Source organism: Bison bison, unplaced genomic scaffold (genome assembly GCF_000754665.1).
Source record: "Bison bison bison isolate TAMUID 2011002044 unplaced genomic scaffold, Bison_UMD1.0 scf7180017864472, whole genome shotgun sequence".
In the NCBI taxonomy this organism is placed as follows: Eukaryota; Metazoa; Chordata; class Mammalia; order Artiodactyla; family Bovidae; genus Bison; species Bison bison.
In genome coordinates, this window is record NW_011495033.1 from 10,833,889 (window position 1) to 10,845,087 (window position 11,199).

The window sequence follows — 11,199 nt, forward strand, 5'->3', positions numbered from 1 at the left end:
ACTTCCGGAGAAGGCATTTCTCCTTTATGCTTTGTAGAATCTGCTTTGTGGCAGGCCAGGGTCATGGTGAAGTGCTGGGCTCTAGAGTGAATAAGGTAAGGTAGTGCATCCCAGCTGCGCCAGGTGGCTAGCCATGAGCCTCTCTGAGTCTCAGTGTCCCCATCTGTAGAATGGGATGTTGGGGACATACCCCATCAGGACATACCCCATCAGGTAGTGGAAGATGGAGCTGAGCCTGGAGATAGGGGGAAGGGGAAAGAAAGAGCAGAGATTTCTTACAAAAGCAGAGACAGAAGGAGGAAGCAGACTGTGAAGGCCTTGAACGCCAGGCCAGGTGGTCCTAACTGGGCCCCGGTCTGAGGGCTCCGCCTGCAGACCCTTCGAGACAAAGCCAGGCTACTGGCCTGCGGCAGGGCAGAGACTTGTCTTCACTGGACTCCTCTGTCTCCAGCTGGAGCTGGAGCCTGAGTGGTGGGAAAGGGAAGGCTATTTGCAATTCAGATCCAGGCCAGATGGGAGGACTTTGTTGGAGGAGGTCGGGGAGGCGGACTCAAGTGGAGTCAGCTGCCTCATTTCTCATGGCCATCCCAACCCCAGACTAGACCTTCTCGGCTGCCGCCCGTCAGAACACCAACCAGACGCTGACCTGTACTCAACACTGCTCTAAGTGCTTTACCTAAGCTGACTGATAATCATACGACAGAGATATCATTATTATCCCATTTTACAGGTAAGGGAAGTGAGGCAAAGTAACTTACCCAAGGTCACACAGTATGTAGTCAGTGGCAGAGCATTCAAACCAGGTTGCCTGACTGCAGAACCCACACTCTGATTCACGTATCACACCATCTAAAACTTCCTCCCAATGGCAACCCCTCCACCTTTTGCCCCAAAGCCCCGAAAGGATGTTGTATGTAAGTAAGTAAGTAAGTGTTAGTCTCTCAGCCGTGCCTGACTCTTTGCAACCCCGTGGACTGCAGCCCACCAGGCTCCTGTGTCCATGAGATTTTCCAGGCAAGAATACTGGATTGGGTTGCCATTTCCTTCTCCAGGGGATCTTCCCAACCCAGGGATTGAACCTGGGTCTCCTGTACTGCAGACAGATTCTTTACCGACTGAGCTACAAGGGAAGCGCATAGATGTTCAAAATGCTTTCCTGAGTTTCTGCTGTGAAGCAGACCAAGCGGGCATCTCCCATCTTCTTCACAGTCCACATGGCTTGCTGGGGCCATAAGGCCGTTTTAGCAGACAGGTCGGGGGACCCAGGCCCCTCTTACTCTCTGGGCCTCGTCAGACTTCTGGACCATCAGAGGGGACACTGGGATGCAGCAAGCGACCAGGCAGGTGGGTGCAGGGACTCACAGACAGGTGACCCCCACACATATGGTTAATTGATCTGGGATAAAGCAGCTTAAACCGCTGGGGGCTACTGGTTCCCTCTCCCTTTCCACAAACAGAGAGGAAGTACCAGGTGTGAAGCGCCTTCTCACACATTCTCATCATCCCCTCTCCAGCCACCCCATGGACCTGGGACACAGGCATTATTAGCTCCATATTACAGAAAAGAAAGTAGCTATTCCAAGAAGGCCTCAGTCTGTCTCTGCTCTTTGATGGGAAAAAAGGTCCACCCTCCATCCTTTTTCCTCCTTGTCTGCTTCTGTCCCCCAGTGGAGAATGCACCCCCACCTGGATGGTCCTTCCCGTCTAGGACCTTCTGTTCAGATGAAGTCCTTCATTCATCCAGGTGGGAGGTGATGTAGTGCGTGACAGGGAAGAGCTGGTGATGGCACTGGACAGACCCTCTCTGATGAATCTGCTTTGTGGCAGGCCAGGGTCATGGTGAAGTGCTGGGCTCTGGAGTGAACAGGATACAGCTGTGTATCCCAGCTCTGCCAGGTGGCTAGCCATGAGCCTCTCTGAGTCTCAGTGTCCCCATCTGTAGAATGGAATGATCAGCAGGACATACCTCATCAGGTAGTGGAAGATGGCCCTCACTAGCTGTCTGACCTTGTTTAAGCGATGCCCAAAGTTCAGCTTCTCTGTACATTGGTGCTGAATCAAATCTCAGAGACAGAGTTTTAGGTGAAGTAGAAAAGGATAGCTCTATTGCTTTACCAGGCAAAGGGGCCATAGGGACTAATGCCTTCAAAACTGTGTGTCCCAACTTGTAGAAGACAGTGACAAGTTTTATAGTAATTGTTCAAAGAAGCCATGATCAACTCATGGACATTCTTCTGATGAGTTGATGGTGAGGTAAGTAGGCATCTGCATCATCAACCTTCAGGACCAATAGCTCTGGAGTCTACATGCTTGTGGGCAGCATGCCATATTTCTCCCTCCTGGAGGGGGCTTCAGTATATACAAAATATCTAAAGATATTGTTGTGTCTATCTGTTGACAGGGAACCAGGACCTTGTCTCAAGGATGCTCTTGGCTGTTTCCCCTGGTCTTGCATCCCCTCCCTTCCCTAATTAACAACTGCTTGAACCTATCCATTGGAACTCAGAGAAGGCAGAATGAAGGCTATTTCCTACAATCAAAGAAATGGGGGACACAGAAAGACCTGTGCCCAGGGGCCCTGCTCCGTATCCTAAGCCCCTTTCTCTCTACCACCACTACTGGCTCATCCATGAAATGGGCAGCAGAGTCCCTTCTTCCAGGATTGTGGATTCAATCAGTTATCACCTGGACAGGCCCCATACCCTTGGTGCCTCATGAATGAATGCACACACCACTCCCTCTGCACGTCCTTGCTCCCTAGTGGATGGAGGCTGTCCTCCTCCCTCTGTGACCTCCGAACCCTCCCCCTCCTCCCCACCATTCCTGCTCAGCAGGGGCTTGTGAGTCCCTTCCCCCAACCAGGCCCAGGGGGCCCAGGGAAATTAGACCGAATCAAAGCAGAAAATGAGTTTTCATTCATCTTGGAATGATGCGAGAGGTTACGGGCAAGACAAATAGCAGCCTCCCCCTCTTCCTTTATCACTGTCACCGCAATTAATAGGCTGTGGCCTTCGTCATCCAGGCCTCTGCTAAGGAGAGAGCAGGCCCCCCGGGCAACGCTAACGAGGGAGAGGAAGCAGACCGGTCTCCAACCAAGTTCGGTCACCAGGCCATATGCTCACTTGGCCCCATAGACTCGCTGCCCAGGATCCGATGAGCCAGGAGGGTGTGAGCACGTGGGGCAGCCAAATAGGACCAAATGTCAGCTGAGGCCAGAGGGAGACAACAGTCCTCTGACACCCCTGGGAGCACCCGATGGTCTGTTTTGGGTTTTTTAACATTTATTTATTTATCTTGGCTGTGCTAGGTCTTAGTTGCTCGCATGCAAACTCTTAGTTGCGACATGTGGGCTCTAGCTCCCTGGCCAGGGATTGAACCCGGGCTGCCTGAATTGGGAGCACGGAGTCTTAGCCATTGGACCACCAGGGAAATCCCCAGTCTGTGGTTTGATGATCACGACAGCTGCCGTGCCTCTTGAGGGTACCCAAAGTGTCACCGTGATGAGGCATGTGCTATTTCTGCTTTATCCAGCCACCTATGAGCAAGGCATCTGTATTCAGAGAAGTACAGCTGCCTGTGTGAGGTCACCCAGGTTTGGAAGAGGTGCCACCAGGCTTTGGCCACAGGACTGCTTCAGACCAAAGCTTGGAGTCCTCTTGATCATGTTCTACCACCAAACAATGTAGAGGGAGCTGGAACTGGGGGGTGGCTTCCTGAAAGTCTCTGGTTCCAGAGTTGTAGCAGGAAAAGAGCTATGGGAATGAGTTGAGTCAGTGGTAGCTCCCAGCTCAGGCCCAGTCCTGGGGGCCTCAGACCCTTGAGGTCATTGCAGTCTTGGGTCTGACCACGCATTTGTCATGTATCAAAAGGAAGGCCCTTTATTCAAGTGTGAATAGATACTACTAAGATCATTTTTTTTTTGGCTGCGCTGGGTCTTCTTCATTGCTGCTTTGGGGCTTTCTCTAGCTGTTGGGGCTACGCCTTGTTACGGGACATGCGTTTTTCATTGCAGTGACTTCTCTTGTTGCAGAGCATGGGCTCTGGAGCACTGGCTCAGTAGTTGTGGTGCATGGGCTTAGGTGCCCCTTGGCATGTGGAATCTTTCCAGACTAGGGATCCAACCCGTGTCCCCTGCATTGGCAGGCAGATTCTCAACCACTGGACCATCAGGAAAGTCCACTATTAAGATAATTTTAAAAGCGTTAGTCGCTTAGTCATGTCTGACTCTTTGCGATCCCATGGACTGTAGCCTGCCAGGCCCTTCTGTTCTTGGAATACTCCAGGCAAGAACACTGGAGTGGATAGCCATTCTCTTCTCCAGGGAATCTTCCCAGCCCAGGGATCAAACCTGTTTCCTGCATTTCAGGCAGATTCTTTACCATCTGAGCCACCAGAGAAGCAATTTTAAAGGAGGATTCCTTCAAAGGGTTCCTGAAAGCCTAAGAGGTTTGGCTCATTAGGTATTTGCTCAATTAATGAATACCATATTACTTATCTTTTGCTATGAACTAATTATACCCCCGCAATTAGTAGCTTAAAATAATAACAAATACTTATTAGCTTTCACAGTTACCATGGATCAGGGATTCAGGAGTGACTTGGCCAGCAATTCTGGTTTAGGATCTCTCATGAAGTTAAATCATATGTTAGCCTGGGCTACAGCCCTCCGCAGGCTACGCCGGAGCTGGAAGATCTGCTTCCCACGTGACACACTCATATGACTGGCGTTGGTGCTGGCTGTGGGTGGGAGGCCTCTGTTCCTCTTCAAGGGGAGCTCTCCACAAGATCGCCATAACACAGGAGCTAGCTTCCTCGGAGCTGGTGATTCAATAGAGCAAGGCAGAGCCACAGTGCACTTTATAACCTGGCCCAGAAGCCAAACACTGTCACTTCTGCCATACTCTATTGATCATTAAGACCACCTGCTTTGATGCTGGAGGGAACTATTCAGGGTGTGAATACCAGCAAGCTGGTAAGCATCATTGGGGGTTATCTCAGAGGCTGGCTACCATAGGTACTGAAATCAAAAGTGTTTTGTAAGGTTAAGAAGGGATCCTTGTGACGAGAGGAAGGGATAGATAGGGAATTTGGAATGAATATGGACACTCTGCTGTACTTAAAATGAATTCCCGACTAGGACCTCCTGTATAGCACAGGGAACTCTGCTCAACGTTATGTGGCAGCCTGGATGGGAGGGGAGTTTGGGAGAGAATGGATACATGTTTATGTATGCCTGAGTCCTTTTGCTGTCCACCTGAAACTATCACAACATTGTTAATCAGCTATATTCTAATACAAAATAAAAAGTCTTTACCAGCTGAACTACAAGGGAAGCAGCACATACTCCAAAAGGTTTTTTAAAAAGGAGATTCATGAGTTGTTCAAAAATAGGCAAAACTTAATCTATAGGGTTATCTTCGCAGGAGAATCTTTGCCTTTGAGGGAGATAGGAACTGGGAAGGGCCCCAGGGAGGCTGCTGGGGAGCTGATAATGTTTACCACTTGATCAGGGTGTTGGTCACATGAACATGTTTACTTTGTGAAATATCATTATCATCACATACGATGTGTGTATTTTTCTGTATGTACATGATGCTTCAATAAAAATATTTTGAAGCGGATCCTCATACTCGAAAATATTTCGTGCAATTCATGTGTTCAAATCTCCTCATTTTATGGAAGAGAAAACACTAGAGCTCTGAGAGAGAAGGTGACCTGCTCAAGGTCCCTTGGCAGGTCGGGGTGGGGTCTTTTTTCCCCTCATGTTATGATTTTATTTTGTGGGGATTTTTTTTGAGATACAGTTGATTTACAATGTTGGGTTAGTTGCAAGTGTGCAGCAAAGTGACTCAGTTATATATTTATACATATATGGTGGTGGTTTAGTCACTAAGGCATGTCCTGCGTTGCAGGCAGATTCTTTACTGACTGAGCCACCAGGGAAGTAGGGAAATGGAACTCCTGGGCCCACAGTGCCTGCAAAGGTCTGTTCCCAGGGCCCAGGAGGCTCGAATGTCAGTCCAAGATCCCACCCCTGAGAAAGGATAAATTCGGAGTTTGGGATTAACATATACACATTAATATATATAAAATAGATAACCAACAAGGACCTACTACATAGCTCAGGGAACTCTACTCAATATCTTGCAATAATCTATGACGAAAAAGAATCTAAAAAAGAATGTCTATATTTAATATATGTATTTTAAATAAATAGGAATATATTGAAATATATAGGAACACATTTAGATATTTAAATAAATAATATATATGTATAAATGTAAGTTTATAAATATTCAGTTCAGTTCAGTCACTCAGTTGTGTCCGACTCTTTGTGACCCCATGAACCACAGCACGCCAGGCCTCCCTATCCATCACCAACTCCCAGAGTTCACCCAAACCTGTGTCCATTGAGTCGGTGATGCCATCCAACCATCTTATCCTCCATTGTTCCCTTCTCCTCCTGCCCTCAATCTTTTCCAGCATCAGGGTCTTTTCAAATGAGTCAGCTCTTTGCATCAGGTGGCCAAAGTGTTGGAGTTTCAGCTTCAGCATCACTCTTTCCAATGAATACTCAGGACTGATTTCCTTTAGGACGGACTGGTTGGATCTCCTTGCAGTCCAAGGGACTCTCAAGAGTTTTCTCCAACACCACAGTCCAAAAGCATCAAATATGACTGTAAATATAAAAATATTGAAATTATAAATACATAAATATATCTACACATTTATAAATATATATTTATGTATATAGAATAAATAGGAATACATTTGAATAAATAGGAATATATTTATATATTTAAATAAATATGCACATTCTTTTTTAAGATTCTTTTTAATCATAGATTTTTACAAGATATTGAGTATGGCTCTCTGGGCTGTACGGCAGGTCCTTGGCTATCTATTTTAGACATATTAGTATGTATCTGTTAATCCCAACCTCCTAATTAGCCCCTTCACAAGGGTGGGGTCTTGGATTGGTATTCGAGCCACCTGGGAACAGACCTTTGCAGGCTCTGTGGTCGGGGAGCTCCATTTCCTCTATTTGTTCCCCCAGGTCCCCCAGCGAGGCTCCAGAACAGAGAGATACAGAGCCAGGGATGCGCCAGGGCCCGGCTCACACAGCGCCTCCCAGTGTGCCCACCCTGGGCCAACCGGAGCGCTGTCTGCCTGCAGCCCTCAGCCTGGGCGTCCGAGAGGTGCAGCGTCAGGAGAGGGCCCTGCCCTGAGGCGGGAGGGCGAGTGCGGGCCGTGCGGCTCCTTCTCTGCGCGTGCCTCTACTAGACACCCCTCACTCTGCAGCCAAAGGTGGAGAAACTCTGTACAGTCAGCAAAAACAAGACTGGGAGCTGACTGTGGCTCAGACCATGAGCTCCTTATTGCCAAATTCAGACTTAAATTGAAGAATGCAGGGAAAACCACTAGACCATTCAGGTATGACCTGAATCAAATTCCTTACAATTATACGGTGGAAGTGAGAAATAGATTCAAGGGATTAGATCTGATAGACTCCAATACTCTTGCCTAGAAAATCCCATGGATGGAGGAGCCTGGTAGGCTGCAGTCCATGGGGTCGCTAAGAATCAGACAAGACTGAAGTGACTTAGCAGTAGCAGTAGCAGAGTGCATGAAGAACTATGGACAGAGGTTCATGACGTTGTACAGGAGGCAGAGATCGAGACCATCTCCTAGAAAAAGAAATGCAAAAAGGCAAAATGGTTGTCTGAGGAGTCCTTACAAATAGCTGTGAAAAGAGACGGGAAAGGTAAAGGAGAAAACGAAAGACATACCCATTTGAATGCAAAGTTCCAAAGAATAGCAAGGAAAGATAAGAAAACTTTCCTCAGCAATCAGTGCAAAGAAATAGAGGAAAACAATAGAATGGGAAAGACTAGAGATCTCTTCAAGAAAGTTAGAGACACCAAGGGAACATTTCATGCAAAGATGGGCTAAAGGACAGAAATTGTATGGACCTAACAGAAGCAGAAGATATTAAGAAGAGGTGGCAAAAATACACAGAAGAAGTATACAAAAAAGATCTTCATGACCCAGATAACCACCTAGGGCCAGACATCCTGGAGTGCGAAGTCAAGTGGGCCTTAGGAAGCATCATTATGAACAAAGCTAGTGGAGATGATGGAATTCCAGTTGAGTTATTTGATGATGCTGTGAAAGTGCTGCACTCAATATGCCAGCAAATTTGGAAAACTCGCAGTGGCCACAGGACTGGAAAAGGTCACTTTTCATTCCAATCCCAAAGAGAGGTAATGCCAAAGAATTCTCAAACTACTACACAATTGCACTCATCTCACATGCTACCAAAGTAATGGTTAAAATTCTCCGAGCCAGGCTTCAACAGTACGTGAGCCATGAACTTCCAGATGTTCAAGCTGGATTTAGAAAAGGCAGAGGAACCAGAGATCAAATTACCAACATCCATTGGATCATCGAAAAAGCAAGAGAGTTCCAGAAAAACATCTATTTCTGCTTTATTGACTATGCCAAAGCCTTTGACTGTGTGGATCACAACAAACTGTGGAAAATTCTGAGAGATGGGGATACCAGACCACCTGACCTGCCTCCTGAGAAATCTGTGCGCAGGTCAGGAAGCAACAGTTAGAACTGGACATGGAACAACTGACTGGTTCCAAATCCGGAAAGGAGTCCGTCAAGGCTGTATATTGTCACCCAGCTTATTTAACTTATATGCAGAGTACATCATGAGAAATGCTGGACTGGATGAAGCACAAGCTGGAATCAAGATGGCTGGGATAAATATCAATAACCTCAGATATGCAGATGATACCACACTTAGGGCAGAAAGGAAAGAAGAACTAAAGAGACTCTTGATGAAAGTGAAAGAGGAGAGTGAAAAAGTTGGCCTAAAATTGAACATTCAGAAATCTAAGATCATGACATCTGGTCCCATCACTTCATGGCAAATAGATCGGGAAACAATGGAAACAGTGACAGACTTTATCTTTTTGGGCTCCACAATCACTTCAGGTGGTGACTGCAGCCATGAAGTTAAAAGATGCTTGCTCCTTGGAAGAAAATTTATGACCAACATAGATAGCATATTAAAAAGCAGAGACATTACTCTGTCAACAAATGTCTGTCTAGTCAAAGCTATGGTTTTTCCAGTAGTCATGTATGGATGTGAGAGTTGGACTATAAAGAAAACTGAGCACTGAAGAATTGATGCTTTTGAACTGTGGTGTTGAAGGAGACTCTTGAGAGTCCCTTAGACAGCAAAGGGATCCAACCAGTCCATCCTAAAGGAAATCAGTCCTGAATATTCATTGGAAGGAGTGATGCTGAAGTTGAAGCTCCAACACTTTGGCCACCTGATGCAAAGAGCTGATTCATTTGAAAAGACCCTGATGCTGGGAAAGATTGATGGCAGGGGACAACAGAAGATGAGATGATTGGATGGCATCATCGACTCAATGGACGTGAGTTTGAGTAAACTCTGGGAGTTGGTGATGGACAGGGAAGCCTGGCATGCTGCAGTACATAGGGTCGCAAAGAGTCAGACACGACTGAGCAACTGAACTGAACTCACTCAGGAAACAGTCCCTCTCCATTGGCTGGACTTCAAGGACTTTCAGGGCTGGGACTCAGCCTTACTCAGCTTTGGATCTCTTCCATCCATCTGCACATCCACCCAACCATCCACCTAAACAAGAGTCTCCTGAGCACCTATTATAGGCACTAGAAGTATAAGAATGAACAGAATCAGCAAAATTCCTGTCCGAAGGAACTAACATGCTAGTCAGGTAGACACAACAGGTAAGATGCAGAGGATGGTGGGAGGGCATAAAAGTGTGTGTGTGTGTGTGTGTGTGTGTGCAGTTGTATCAGGGAAGATCTTATTGAGAAGAAGACATTTGAGCAAAGACTTGAGGGAGGTGAGCGGGTGAGCCTAAAGTTTTCTGCAGGAAGAGTATTCCGGGCCAAGGGAACAGCGTGGACAAGGCTCAGAGGCAAGTGCCTGTCCGGCATGCCAAGGAGGCCAGTGAGGTCTGAGTGGGGTGAGCGAGAGGAGGCAGAATTGTGCAGTGGAGACCCCATGGCTTGGGTGTCCGTCAGATCTGGCCTTGAACCTCGGTCCTGCTGTTCTTCAACTAGGTGACCCAAGGGCTCTTGGCTGTGCAGTCTGGATGATACCAACCTTTTGAGGCTTAAACTCAATCTCATCTTAATGACAAGTCCACAAAGTTTGAACAAGACAGATGGTCCCGTTCCCCTCACTTCCCCTGGAATATAAGCTCCACGAAGGAGCTCCACGATCCAGAGATCGTGTGTGTTTTGTTCACCACTAAATCCTCAAACTCAGAATCACAGACCTTACAGTGAAATAAGCAATGACAATACACTGTGATGGGACATGGCTTGCAGGGCAAAGGGGGAAGCCAAAGGGGCTCTTGGTAGGGAAGCCTAAGGCGCACTAGGAGAACAGCCTGGAGGGCTTCCTGGAGGAAGTTACAGCTGGGACCGGCAGAAGAGTAGGAGTCAACCAAGGTGTATTCCAGGCAGAGGGAACAGCGTGCACGAAAGCTCAGAGGCTGGAAAGAGCAACTTATTTGGAAGCACTTCGATACACTAGAACAGAGCATTAGGAGGGATAAATGGGCTGCATGCATGGGGTCGTGGGGCAAGGGGGACGGGAGTAAGGGATGACTAGAAATTAGGTGAGTGGAGTCTTCCTGTGTCCTAAGAGCCATGGAAGACCCTGGTACCCATGTTGGATGTAACACAGTCCTTGGCACATAAAAGTGAGATGGAGGAAAAGAGAGGGAGCTGGGAAAGAAGAAAGGAAGGAAATTAAATCAGAGCCCACCACAGCCTCGCCTCTCACCAGTTTTCAACAGCAGCTGTGGTTCAGCGGGACTCCTGAGAAATCCAGCCCAAGACCGCCTCTGCCATCTCACAAGTGTCACAAACTGAAAGTCCCTCAGTCGTGTCTAATTCTGCGACTCCATGAACTATACAGTCCATGGAAATCTCCAGGCCAGGATACTGGAGTGCGTAGCCGTTCCCTTCTCCAGGGATCTTCCCAACCCAGGGATCCAACCCAGGTCTCCCACGTTGCAGGCAGATTCTTTACCAGCTGAGCCACCAGGGCAGCCCCCTTTGCCAGCTCAATGGTCCCTAAGGCCTCCCAAGACTGAGTGGGTCCCGCTCCCTCCCTCTCTG